We start from the raw sequence: 13,128 nt of genomic DNA, 5'->3' as shown, positions 1-13,128 counted from the left end.
ACACATAGGAGCTGTGGATTATGAGCAAGCCGGAGGGGCACGACCATGGGTAATCCCAGTGCTCAAGACAGATGCACCTACTGAACTACGACCCCCCTGGGGAAACACCTTCCTCAAGTGAGGGATGCGAGTTTAACTCAGAGTCGGAAGTCAACACTGAGAGTGATCCCGAGATACCACAACCTTCTAAAGTCAAATGCACCAAGGGAGACTTGCCAGTCCACCTAAGGCGTAGGAGGCTAAAGGAGGAGGCCAGGAAGCAAGCAAAGGACTCAGAAGCAGAAAGGCAAAAGAAACCGCAGGATCTACCCAAACGGTTTACAAAATTTAAAAAGGGTGACAGAGTGGTGATTCTGCTAGGTGCGAAAAGACAAGGCCAAACTAGTGAACCGATCGAGAGACCCGCCAAAGTCAAGGAAGTAAACTTGGCTGGGGAAGGTGAAAAGTCAAGGCCTGTATTCATTGCAGATGACTTAACAGAGGATGAGGAGACCAAACTTGTTGCACTCTTGCAAGAGTACATTGATGTATTTGCTTGGACATTGGATGAACTTAAGGGAGTCGACCCTAGGGTTGTGACTCATAATATCCCAATGGTCCCTGATGTAGTGCCAACAAAACAACGACCTTACCCCATGAATCCCAAACACGCCCATGTAGTAAAAGAGGAGATTGATAAACTCATGAGGGCAGGATTCATATATGAGATCGAGCACACGGACTGGGTATCACTATCATGATTGTCATGAAGAAAAATAGAAAAATCCGAGTGTGTGTGAACTACAAGAAAGTGAATGCTGCTACAAAGAGGGATAACTATCCTTTACCTTACACCGAGCACATGCTTGAGAGGGTAGCAGGTAAAGAAGCCTACAATTTTCTGGATGGTTTCTCGGGCTATAATCAAGTGCAAGTGCACCCCGACGACAGGCACAAGACTGCCTTTGCCACGGAATGGGGTGTATTTGCCTACATTGTCATGCCTTTTGGGCTGATGAACGCACCTGCGACTTTTCAACACCTAATGTGCACTATCTTTAAGGATATGCTTAGGCACGAACTGAAAGTGTTTGTAGACGACTTATGCGTACACTCTAGTTGGGCCGAACACTTAGAGCAAGTGAGAGCTGTCTTTGAAAGGTGTAGGTTGTACCGCCTCTCGTTGAACCCCTTAAAGTGCCAGTTCTGGGTGAAACACGGATGCATCTTAGGGCACGTAGCATCAAGGAATGGCATTGCCACTGACTTTTCTAAAGTCAAAGTCATTGTTGACTTACCACCACCTGATAACTACAAGGGAGTTCAGTGCTTCTTAGGACACACTGGATATTATCGACGCTTTGTACTAAATTACGCACTAATTGCTAGACCATTGTACAAGCTATTGATAGTGTTCGAGTGGACTGAGGAATGCCAGCGCACATATGAGGAGTTGAAAAAGGCTCTTACTACTGCACCAATCTTATGAGCCCCAAACTAGAACATAACGTTTCATGTACACATAGATGCCTCTAAGTTTGCTATTGGAGCCATGCTATGCCATCCTGGTGAACATAACTTAGATTACCTGGTGAGTTTTGTCAGCAGGCAGCTCACAGAGACCGAGATGGACTATTCCATGACAGAAAGGGAGGGGTTGTCCATGGTATTTGCAGTAAAGAAATTTAGGCATTACCTGTTGGCCACTCCCTTTGTCTTCTTTGTTGACCATCAAGCCTTCCTATATCTTGTGAACAAGCCTTGCGCTACGGGACGCATAGCTAGATGGTTACTCCTTCTACTGGACTTTGACTTCTCTGTGGTTGTACGCAAAGGAAAGTAGCATTACATGGCTGACCACATGTCCCGCATACCCACAGGAGAAGACGCTGAACAAGGCATACCTACGATTTATCGGATGCTCATCTCTTTAACCTATCTAGGGAGAGAGAATTGTTTAAAGCTGATTTGATGCCGTATTGGGCCGATGACATAGTGCAAGTGCTAGAGAACAGACTACTTGAGAGACCCATTGAGAAGGCTAGACTGAGAAGACTTATCCTGAAAATTCAGCCATACCAACTGATAGCCGGCCAACTCTACAAGTTGGGACAAGACGGTTTATTGCGCAGATGCATATGTGAGCACGAGATGCACGATGCATTGAAAGAAGCACATGGTGGAATCGATGGAGGATACTTTAGTAGGGACACAACAGCCCAAAAGGTGCTACAATCCCAACTATGGTGGCCCACCCTTTTCCGTGATGCAGCTAAATTCGTAAAGCACTGCGATGAGTGCCAAAGGACCAAAGTGCCTGTGCGGAAAGACAAGATGGAGTTGACCCCTGTCATAGCCTAACAACCCTTTGAAAAATGGGGCAAAGATTTTATTGGACCTATCAGTCCTGCGGCACAATATTCCCAAGCTCGCTACATCATAGTGGCAATCGATTATCTAATGAAGTGGATAGAGGCACGAGCCACGAGGAAGAATGATGCTAGAACCATTGCAAAGTTCTTGTGGGAGCACGTCATTTCACGGTTTGGCTGTCCAATCGAACTTGTAAGCGACCAAGGCACACACTTCATTAATGAGGTGATTTTCCACCTGCTCTCTACCTTCCTAATAATTCATCGGAAGTCCTCTCCCTATTATCCTTAGGCTAATGCCCAAGCCGAATCCATGAATAAAATCTTAGTAAACGTGCTTACAAAGGTAGTGTCTACTTCAAGAAGTGACTGGGACAACAAGCTAATGGCGGCCTTGTGGGCCTATCACACAACTTATAAAATGGCTGTAGGACAGATGCCTTTTAGGCTGACGTACGAAACTGAAGCCATTTTACCCTTAGAATTCTTCATCCCTAGCTTAAGGATAGCAGTCCAGGAGCGTTAGGAGGGAAGAGAGGCTTGGACCAATCGCTTAGTGGAGTTAGAGCACCTAACGGAGACCCAACTCCTCACCACTCACTCTCTGATTTGTGAGAAGGCTCGACGAAAGATGTGGTTTGACAAGCATGTCAAACAATGAGACTTTGAACAAGGGGACCTTGTTTTGCTATACTCTAAAAGGACATAAACAGAAGATGAAGTTTCGGGGGCTAGGGCCTTTCAGAGTACGCATGATTGGTAGAATAGGGAATGTTGAGTTAGAGACACTTGAAGGCGAAGGAATAGGCTTTTTTAATGGCAGCCGCATAAAGAAGTACTATCCTCCTTCCTATCCATTACATGAGCCACCCATGCTAGAGCCCCCAATGAACGTCTGCATGGCTACTATAACCGACCTTACAGATCAGGACGAAGAAGCAGTGGCACCGGCATATCTACGAATCACAGTCACAGCAAGAGCGACGTATTCTTTCGATGCCTTGATTGATGAAGGTGCCGACTACAACACCTTGACGCATGACCATTGGACACGCATTGGTCAACCGAAACTACAGCCCACTAATGCCAAACTCACCCCGTCTGGGGGTAATGCTTATTCACTCCTAGGGAAGTGCAAGGTAGTCGTTTCTATCGAGTTTGAAAGTTTACCAGCTTTCTTCCATGTGTTGCCTGACACTAAAGGAGCCGGTAATATGTCACTATTAGGACGTACTTTCAAGAAGCAAACAAACTGTAATGTGGATTACAACCTAACGCATTCATCTTGCTATAGGCAATGTGCGTATAGTGACGACTTTCAGCAAGGGCTGTCCTGACTCCTCCACCATTACGAAGCCACCGGTAGAAACCCCTATGACCACGCTTTAGCCCAAGTCTAAACAGAAGAAAACTAAGGCCTCATGCCAGGCTCTCGACCCTAGGCCCAAACCCACCAAGAGTGCTCACAAGGCCAAGGAGTCCAAGCTTATATGGGTGCCAAAACGGCAAAGACCACATCCGGGTAGACCACCCAAACGTGATTCTAAACGCCAAAATAATCAGCCATCACGGCCTAAGATGGAGTCTAGATGCTATCGACATAGACACACAACCACGCCGCGATGGATCCCCAAAGATCTCTTGCGAGCACAAGGATACTACGAGGGCAACCCCTGGATTTGGGTGCCTAAAAATGGCAAGTTTAAAAGCTCATCTACAAGCAATCTCACCCCAATGAGGGAGGCTTGCACACATGGTGCCCAAGGCATAGTCAGCAAACCATTGCCCACTGTGGCTAGTAAGCCCCAGCTCATCTATCGGCCAAAGCAAACACCACAAGCCTTAGACTTACCTAATCCAGAGAACTTAAATACCCCCATGACTGCTCACTCAGAACCCAACACAACTTCCATGCCCCCAGAGCTTCCTATAGCACCTCAAAGTGCTTCGGAGTGCAAAGCCACACCTGTGACACCAATGATGGAGTCACCACTATCCAGTCCATTTGCACCATTCCCACCAGCAGGTCTTAAACCTTTCTACGCAATACGACCTTTCCTTTCCTTGGCTAAAGACCTCGCCGTGACTTCTGGGGATGACTTAGTAACCTGCATCAAGATGTTGGACAAAACTTTCACTACATTCACTAGAAGTTATGAGAGGCTAGACCTAGGTCTTCTTGACAAAACACTTGCTTCGGATGTTCGTGCATTACCATGCACTTGGGAAGAATACGAACTTATGACCTGTAAATTCCCCAAAATTGCTGCTGAACTGATAGCAAACGATGAAATCTCAAAGGAGCAAGCTGCCCTCAGAAGACTAATCACTTCATATCGTAAGCCTCCTCGTTCTGTACCTGAGCACGAGTTGCAAGAGCTCACACAGATGGCAAGCTCGCCTTCCACGTTCTTGCAGCAGTGGTTTGCTCTGAGAATCCAATGGGAGAAAAAAGGTTGCCGGATAATGACCAAAGCTGAGCAACGAGGGCAATTAAAACCATCGAATATGACCCTACTTATGTGGCACCTATCTTGTTTAGGGTTTTGGCCATCACCCACAACCAGCATTTAGACGACCATGTGCTCGCTCACCCTTACATTGACCAATTCCTTACGGAAGAGGAATTACATGTTGCAAGCCACCTTAATACTGGAGATCTCTTTCACGATGTCTTGACCTACATCTCCCAAGTCTCCATCCAACCATCTGCTCTTGATTGTCATGCCCAACTCGAATACAATCCAAGCTTCTATGATTGGTTATTGGCTAAGTAAGTCAATTCCCAAAAAACAGCATTTGCCTCGTACTTCCTGTGCTAATCCTAGGAAGGATTCCTTGAAAGATCCAAGATGGGGGGGAGCAATGTGAGCAAGAGCAGAGCAAAATGAGAGTCATGCTATCTAGCAGAATGTTATGATTAATTGAGTTTCAATGGAAGTTACTGCAAAGGGAAAACAATAGCAATTGTTGCTGTGAGCCTGTCTCTAAAATTCAAGCCTCTAAGCAAGTATACCAATTTTTGACACATACATTTTTCTCTCAAAATTGAGTTTTGTTAGAAATAAGCCGATTTTTAAGCATTAAATGTTGGCATGGTGTGTCAACAGGTAACCACCATGGCAGGACAAGACAAAGGGGGCAAACTCCCATTTTCTGAAGAAGAGATGACCAAGCTCAGCATCAGCGTGTCGAGACACAAGGATTCAGTCAATTCACCTTCAAGCACACGCTGAACCTGGATGAGGCCATCTTGGAGGAACCTGCAGTCAAAGAATTGGTGGATAGATGCCACCTCCACAAGTATGTGGAAAAGATGGGGTAGGCCATGGATTACGGCGTGTGTGCTGAATTTCTGAGGAACTTTGACAAGGGCAGGAACTGTGGCACTGTCACAGTGAGGACAGGGGAGCAGGAAAGAAGAGTTGAAGTGCCCCTCAATGCGGCAATCGTAGAGAAGGCCTTGGGGCTCGTACCCAAGAAAGAGAGGCGATCGAGAAGGGATGTTTACGCCATGCTGGGTTAAAGAAAGAAGAGGTGCACACAGTGGATGGAATCAGCTTGGCTGACATCCCGAATCCAGCAGAAGCAAAGATGATCCACACACTCTTTTCGGGCCAAAGGTACAACGCATTGATGAACAGGATCGGGATCCCGTTGTTAGAAATCATCGCAGCAGGAGTCCCTGAGGAGGTAGATTGGAATGGGTTCGTGCAGAAAACCATTCAAAGCTCAGCTGCCCTTCTCACTCTAGCGGAAGCACCAGCAAGAGGAGAATCCCCTACCTCAATAGCACGCTCCACAAGGAAGAAACCTGCCTCAAAGGCAACCACAATTAGATATGGTGGTGTTTTGACAGCCATCATAAATGAAGCAATGAAGGATGCTGGAGTCATGGAAGAGCAAGCTGCACATCAAAGCCCACCGCATCAAAGCCCACTTCACCACAAAGGAGAAGAATCAAGTGAAAGAACGATAAGTGACAAGGGAGAACAAGAGGTGCCGCCTACACAGGCAAGCAAACCAGAAGGACAAAAGAAAGGGGACAGGAGACAGAAGGAAAGGAAAGAGAAATTAAGCAAAGAAGAACGAGCTGAAATCAAGAGGGCTCAAAGAGAGTCTAGGAGGGCTGAGGAAGAAAGAAGGAGGAAAGAGGAAAAAGAGCTTGCAAAGATAAGAGAAGAATCAAAGAAGGCAGAAGAGGACAGGAAAAGAAGGGCGAAAGAAGAAGCTGAAGAGTAGAGACTGAAGAAGCTAGTCGAGTTGGCAGAGGCTACACGAAGATTTGTGGAAGAGACCCACGAGGGTGGAGAGCTCAAACCTGTGAGCCCCCGTCATAAAGCCGCGAAGCTAGTTCAAGTGTGGAAGCAGCTCCAGTGGCTGTAGGCAAGGGCAAGGGCAAGTCCCTACTACATCCACTTCCTTCCTCTTTTGTACCTGCAATGACTGAAACCACGACTGCAACCACCACACAACCCACACCTCCCCTCGACACGGCATAGCTAATGAACATGGTGCAAATGCTAGTGAGCAAAGTGGCAGAGATCGTGCCAAAAACTAGATTGAAAAGGCCCGCTGCCACAGATGCAGAGTCACGGCAAGACCCTAAAAGAAAAAGGCTGGAGGCATCAACCACCACACCCCATACTCCCATGCCTGCCGACACTGACTATGATGCATATGTGGCTGAGCTACTGGCACAACTAGACAAGGCAAAGGAAGAGAAGAAAGTGGCCTTGATGGAGCTAGAAAAAGAAAAAGAAAAAGAAACGTCAGCTGCTCTTAGCCTAGAAGTCTCAAGGCAGGGAGCCGACCGACGAAGAGAAATGAAGGCCCTGCAGGACCAGTTAGTAGCAAAAACAAAGGAAGCCCAGGACAACGAAAGCCGCCTTAGACAAAGGCTAGAAGACGAAGAGCAGAACAATACAATGATCTACAGCAAAAGGTCGCTCAAGTGGAAATGCTAAGACAGGAGGTACAAGAAGGCGAAGCCAGTATATCACAAGAACATACCATGGAGCTCCGTTTATGGCACGAGCTAGAAGAACAAAACAGATTAATAAGTGAAATCGAGTTTCTGAAGAGTGAAGGGCCAGGAGTCTCAGCAGCAGAAGCAAAACGGCTACAAGATGAAGCGCCAAGACTATAAGATGCGTTGGAGACCTCCCAGGAAGATGTAGAGGCCCTCATGGCCATGGCTTTCAATAAAAAAAGGCTATTCCTTGCTGAGATCCAAAGCCAAGAGCAGCTGGTGCAGGAAAAATCAGAAATACTGGCTGAGGTGCACCAAAGGCTCAGCATTGTAGATCAAGCCAAAGGGATTGGTGAAGAGCAACTGGCTCAGAAGTTAAGAGAAAGGAACCAGTTGTGGTTTTTAACAAATGAGCAGCAACAGGTAGTGACCACCCTGGCAAGCCAACTGGAGGAAGAGAGAAAAAGGATGGAGGAAAGAGCTATGGATTGGAAAAGGAATAATTTTGATAGGGTGAGGGACTTGACCAAACGCTTGGCAGTGGCAGAATGTGAAAGAATGCTTGCAGAAGCCAGGGTTGAAGCTACCGAAATAACTACTAAAACACAGCAGCAAGCCTTTCTCAACACGATACTCCATGTCACACAAGATGAGGGTGGTGATCCAGTGGAAAAGGTGAAAAGAAAGTTAGAGCTAACCACCCGAGCTCTAAGATATGGTCTTCAAGAGCGGGAGCTCCCAACGAGTACAGGGATCACTAAGGAGCAACAATTCCACTACTTACATTGTACGGGCCTTTCCACTGCTGAGCTCATAGAGCTAGGTTTTGAGGAGCATGAACAGCCACCACCACCATCGCCAGTCATCCCATCTGTGGTTGAGCGACATGTCGAAGAGGGTCCAGATTTCGAGCAAGGTGATGAAGAAGAGCAACAAAGAATGCCGAGTCCGGTCTCAACTCGATCTCCCACAGGAAGAACCTGCAGATGCCCATCTACCTGAGCGTATAGTTGCAGCAAGGAGGAGAAGACAAAAATTAGCTGAGGAGGCCCAACACCGAGCACGCACAATTCCAAGATAACCTTCTGAAGAGCCCATGTCACTGAGATGTGATGCACATCCTGTAGACTAGCCCCAGGAGTTGGTCATTTGGCGTCAGCAAGAGTTCCATAAAAGGCCATTTGAGATCTCATTTGCTTTCCCACGCTCTCTGGACCGGGCCCTACCTCTAGGAGTCTTAGCCAAGATCAAGGATTTGGCTAATGAACTTGCAAACATGTGGATTGAAGAGAGGAGCATGATAATGACTAGGTGGCGACAAGAACCATAGGATTACTGGGAAGATAAGGTCAATTTGGTTCCCAAAACCGTCCAAGGCTACGAGGCACAACCGAAATGGCGGAGGAGGATTTGGGACACCAATTTTGATGCATGGACCGCCTTTTGCAGTTCACTCCCCGAAGAGCGCAATGATCCTATCTACATGCCCTACCCCCATAGACATGGAGTGGACTATGATAGAGACTTGCATGGGGATTACGACTTTCCAAAAATATATAATGTAAATGCTAGGAGCCCTGAGGAATGCTTAGTGTTTAGGTTAGAAGATATACTTCCTTCTATAAGTCGTTTCCTTGCAAACTTCTCTTCCTACCCAAATCCAGCGTTTTTGACCACTTGTCAAAAACCACACAGCAGAGGAAGCCCATCTCCCCCCACTCTTCTTATCAAATTACCTCCGACTTATCAAATTCCTGCTACTCCAAAAACCCACAGCAGAGGAAGCCCATCTCCCCCCACTCTTCTTTGATATCAACCTAGGAATAGATAGTAGAGCTATGACTAGGTTAATGATGCAGGCTACTCTCCTTCCTTGCTTCTGTCTAGAGCTCTTAGAAAATATGAGTGACACCCGCTTCACAAGGTGTAATCACCCTTTCTTGTCAACCACTCCTCTGAGAGCTAAGGCCAATATTAAAGAATACCTCCAAAGTCGCACATCCTTATCTCAATGCCTGCAACCGCCCCGTGATTAAATGGGTGTGATATGCCTTGACAATTGTACTCCCTCTCTCATTCTCCAAAAAAAAAAAAGAGAAAAGAAAAGAAATCAAAGAGAGAAAAAGCCACAAGGAAACAAAGACAAGGTGACTGGAGAGAAAGACGAGAGCAAAAAATAACAAAGCTGAAAGATGAATCTACTACTAAGCAAGTTAACAAGGAGAACACTCACGTGTGCTTGCAGTCTCCCTTCATTGTTATTGTGCACCACACTCACTGCATCTAGGGTTCTCCCTAGCCCCTTTCCCACTTCACACTTAGGGCATATCAAGGGCAGGACTTTCAAACCTGTCACCCTAAGTTTTGCACCGCACCTCCAATGACGCATGAACTGGGCCCTCAAGTGTGGGACATTACCAAGGGCTTGCCCAAGGTTAGACCCATCTTCCAGTTCCACTGGCACGGGCACCATGCACTACACAGTGAGACAGACACACCCCCTAGGAAGTGCACAACTTTTCTTGCAGGTTATGTTCGTGTTTCAAGAACTGGCTGCTTGGCTAAAGAAGATCATCCACTACATCTTCCAATGACAAGGAAGTTTTCCATGAGTCGGACATGACTCCATTACTACAACTTCAGGAGCTTCACTGCTAAGGTTTAGATGGCTCAACAGATTTCATGTTGCTAGCCATCTGCCTGCTGATGGCTACCATGATTGAACCAAGTCAAGGTAGAACTTCCATTGGCATAGATCTTGAAACCTCATCGTCCAATGATCCATGCCCAACGCCTCAATATCTACGGATCGCTTATTGATTCCACAAGCCTGAAGACCTTTAACTCAAAACTGAAGACTTTCAACTCAAAGACAAGGATCTTCAATCAAAGCAATGGATTTTCAAGGCAAACATCATTCGAGGGGTTTCTCCAGAATAAATCCCTCCAATACCACCCTCCTAAGGGATTGCTTATTGCTTCAAGTGTTTTTGATACTCAAAAGACGACCGGCTACATAAGGGGTGCCACAACAGTGTGAAAGATGCCGAGTATCTTCATGAAGCCTAAAGCATGCCGGAATCTTTCCTGGTCATCGTCCTTAAACCCCATCACCTATCATTCACCCAACCACATTGGAAGCAATGTCACCCACCTACCTGTTCCACCTAGCAGCCGACCTAACTAGCCACTACATCCTTATCACCCACGTCTTCAGTGCATGCTACAGCCTACTACCTACGACGGTGAGTGCCATGCGTCTGGCACTCGTCTAGGAGGGGGGTAATGTTAACCCCAACACAAAGAAAGCAAAAGGAAATAAAAAAGACGCAGGGCAAAGACGGAAAAAAGGTAGCCTGATTGAAGAAAGAATAGGAGAAAAGGCCAAAAGCACAAGGGCAACCTTAAAAGTCCAAGGCAAATGCAAAAGGAGAAAGGCACATTTTAAAATAAAAAGGCGCCAGGCTATCACCCGTGCAATTTGTAAATGTAGACGGGCAGTGGAAAGGAAGCTAGGAAGATAGAAGGACAATGGCAAAAAGGGCCTAGGCTATGGCCGGCCATGTAAAAAAGGGGAAAAGGGGATGACCGCCCAAAAAGGGATTTAGGGTTTTGTATATAAAGTTGAAAAGCGAATGAGAAGCTCATTCTTGTGTGTGGCCAAAGCTTCTTCTTCTTCTTCTCTTGTTTCTTGCCTTCTTGCTTGTGCTTGAGAGAGGGATTGAGAGAGTGTGAGGGAGTGATTGTGTGAGAGTGAGGGATCTTGGAGAAGAAGCTCTCCATCTTCTCTCTTCATCTTCCCCTCCTCTCTTCTCTTCTCTTGTCTCGCGCGTGGCTATGGAGGATGAAGCTCATGGGAGAGGGATTGAGGTTGCTTGAGCTTGCCTCAAGGATCGTGGAGTTACCGGTGTGCAAGAAAGAGGAGGGTACTCAATTGAGCATCAAGGTAAGCTCACTACACCCGTAAGGTAGGCATTGCATGTCAGCTATGCGAGAGGTAGCCATGGCCGCTCGGTTCGAAACACTTGAGCAATAAGTGGTCCGTAGGTCTCGGGGTAGAGCTTGTAGCTCCCCTTCACTCACAGTAGGTAACTCAATTTCCAAGAGCAATACACACTCCTCCCCATATACCAACTTAAATAGGGTGTGGCATGTTGCTCTCTTGAATGTCCTATTATAAGCCCAAACATCCACATGAATTTTCTTATACCAGTCATGCTTACCCTTAGATGCAGCCTTGGATAAAATCCCCAAAAGCTGCTTGTTGGTACTTTCTACTTGTCCATTTTCTTGTGGATTATATGGTGTGGTTTTGTTATGTTTAATTTTCAAAGCTTCTATAACCTTATTCAGAAAATGTGTCCCATGGTCATACACCAATTCCTTGGGTGGACCGAAACAACAAACAATTTGTTTCATAATGAAACTAGGTATCTCCTTGGCATTATCCTTCATCGTAGCTCAATCTTCAGACCATCTTGTAAAATAGTCCGTCACCACAATGATATAACGCTTCTGCATAGTAGACAAAGGATGCACATGCGCAACAAAATCAATGTCCCACTTCTCAAAGGGCAAAGTCAAAAGAATAGGATTAAGCGGCTGCTTACGATTTTCCCTAGCATCATGTCTCTAGTAGACATCACAATTCTTAACATATGCAAAAGCATCCTGGAAAACTATTGGCCACCAATAGCGAGCACATAAAGCTTTTTGGGCGGTAAGTCATCCAACAAAATGACCTCCACATACTGAATCATGACATTCTTCTAGAATAAGAGGTACCTCATCAAGCACCACACAACGACGATAAATCTCATCCACACATTTCCTATATAAGACACGTGCTATTATTGGGAAGCAAAGTACTTTTTGTTGCTTAATCTTTCTCTTCTTAGATTTAGAAAGATTTTTTGCTAGGTTGCCTATTGATAGATAATGCGTAATAGATGCATATCATGATGGAATAGAGGCTACATCAATTTTGCATAAGTCCTCATAGTCACTAATAACAATCGACTCTTCCTTAGGCTCACCAAAATCTACTAGACACTCTACAATATCCTATAGCTTTGCGGCTTGCTCCTAATCTCATGATTGAACTCTTGCAAAGAAATCAACCACCTAGCTAGGCGATCAAGGGGTTGAAGCTTGTTCAGTAACAAAAGCGCAATCCCTCTATCTTTGTGAAAAACACCATCTTCTTGTAATAAAGGATATAGTGTCTGAACTTCTTAGTGGGTGGCAAATACCGTATCCAAGGAAACCTTCTCCAAATTGCTATAACGAAGCTCTGAAATTCCCAAGTTCTAGCTTGCAAATGTAGTGGGATGATAAAGCTGTGCCTCCCAAATTTGGGATAGGCAATAACTAATACTACACCATGTTGCAACTGTGAATATATAGAAAATCTCAACTCTTTTTGGGGCTTTTAGAACCAATGCTTTGGATAATTCAAATGTAACATCTTTAAACACCACTTTGCATGTTTCTATCCATTCAAAAACATAGCTATGAGATAAAACATCCATCAAGTGTAACAAATGTTCAACTAATGAATTAATGAATCGATGATAATACCCCACCGATGAAACAAAACTATGAACTTCCCTAGGGCAAGAGGGTGGACTTAGGGCCACAATAACAACCACCTTTTCAGGGTCCAACCGCACTCACAACATGACCTAGTAGCAAACCATAAGACACCCCAAATACACACTTCCAAGGCTACATGCACGTAAAAAAATCAACTATCTATGACGAATCATCGTAGTTTCCCCCAAATCATCTATGAAAACCTTTAGA

This window comes from Lygodium microphyllum, chromosome 6, assembly GCF_053477565.2.
Source record: "Lygodium microphyllum isolate KBCC chromosome 6, Lygodium_microphyllum_v1.1.10, whole genome shotgun sequence".
Taxonomy (NCBI): Eukaryota; Viridiplantae; Streptophyta; class Polypodiopsida; order Schizaeales; family Lygodiaceae; genus Lygodium; species Lygodium microphyllum.
Note: the sequence above shows the minus strand (reverse complement) of the source record.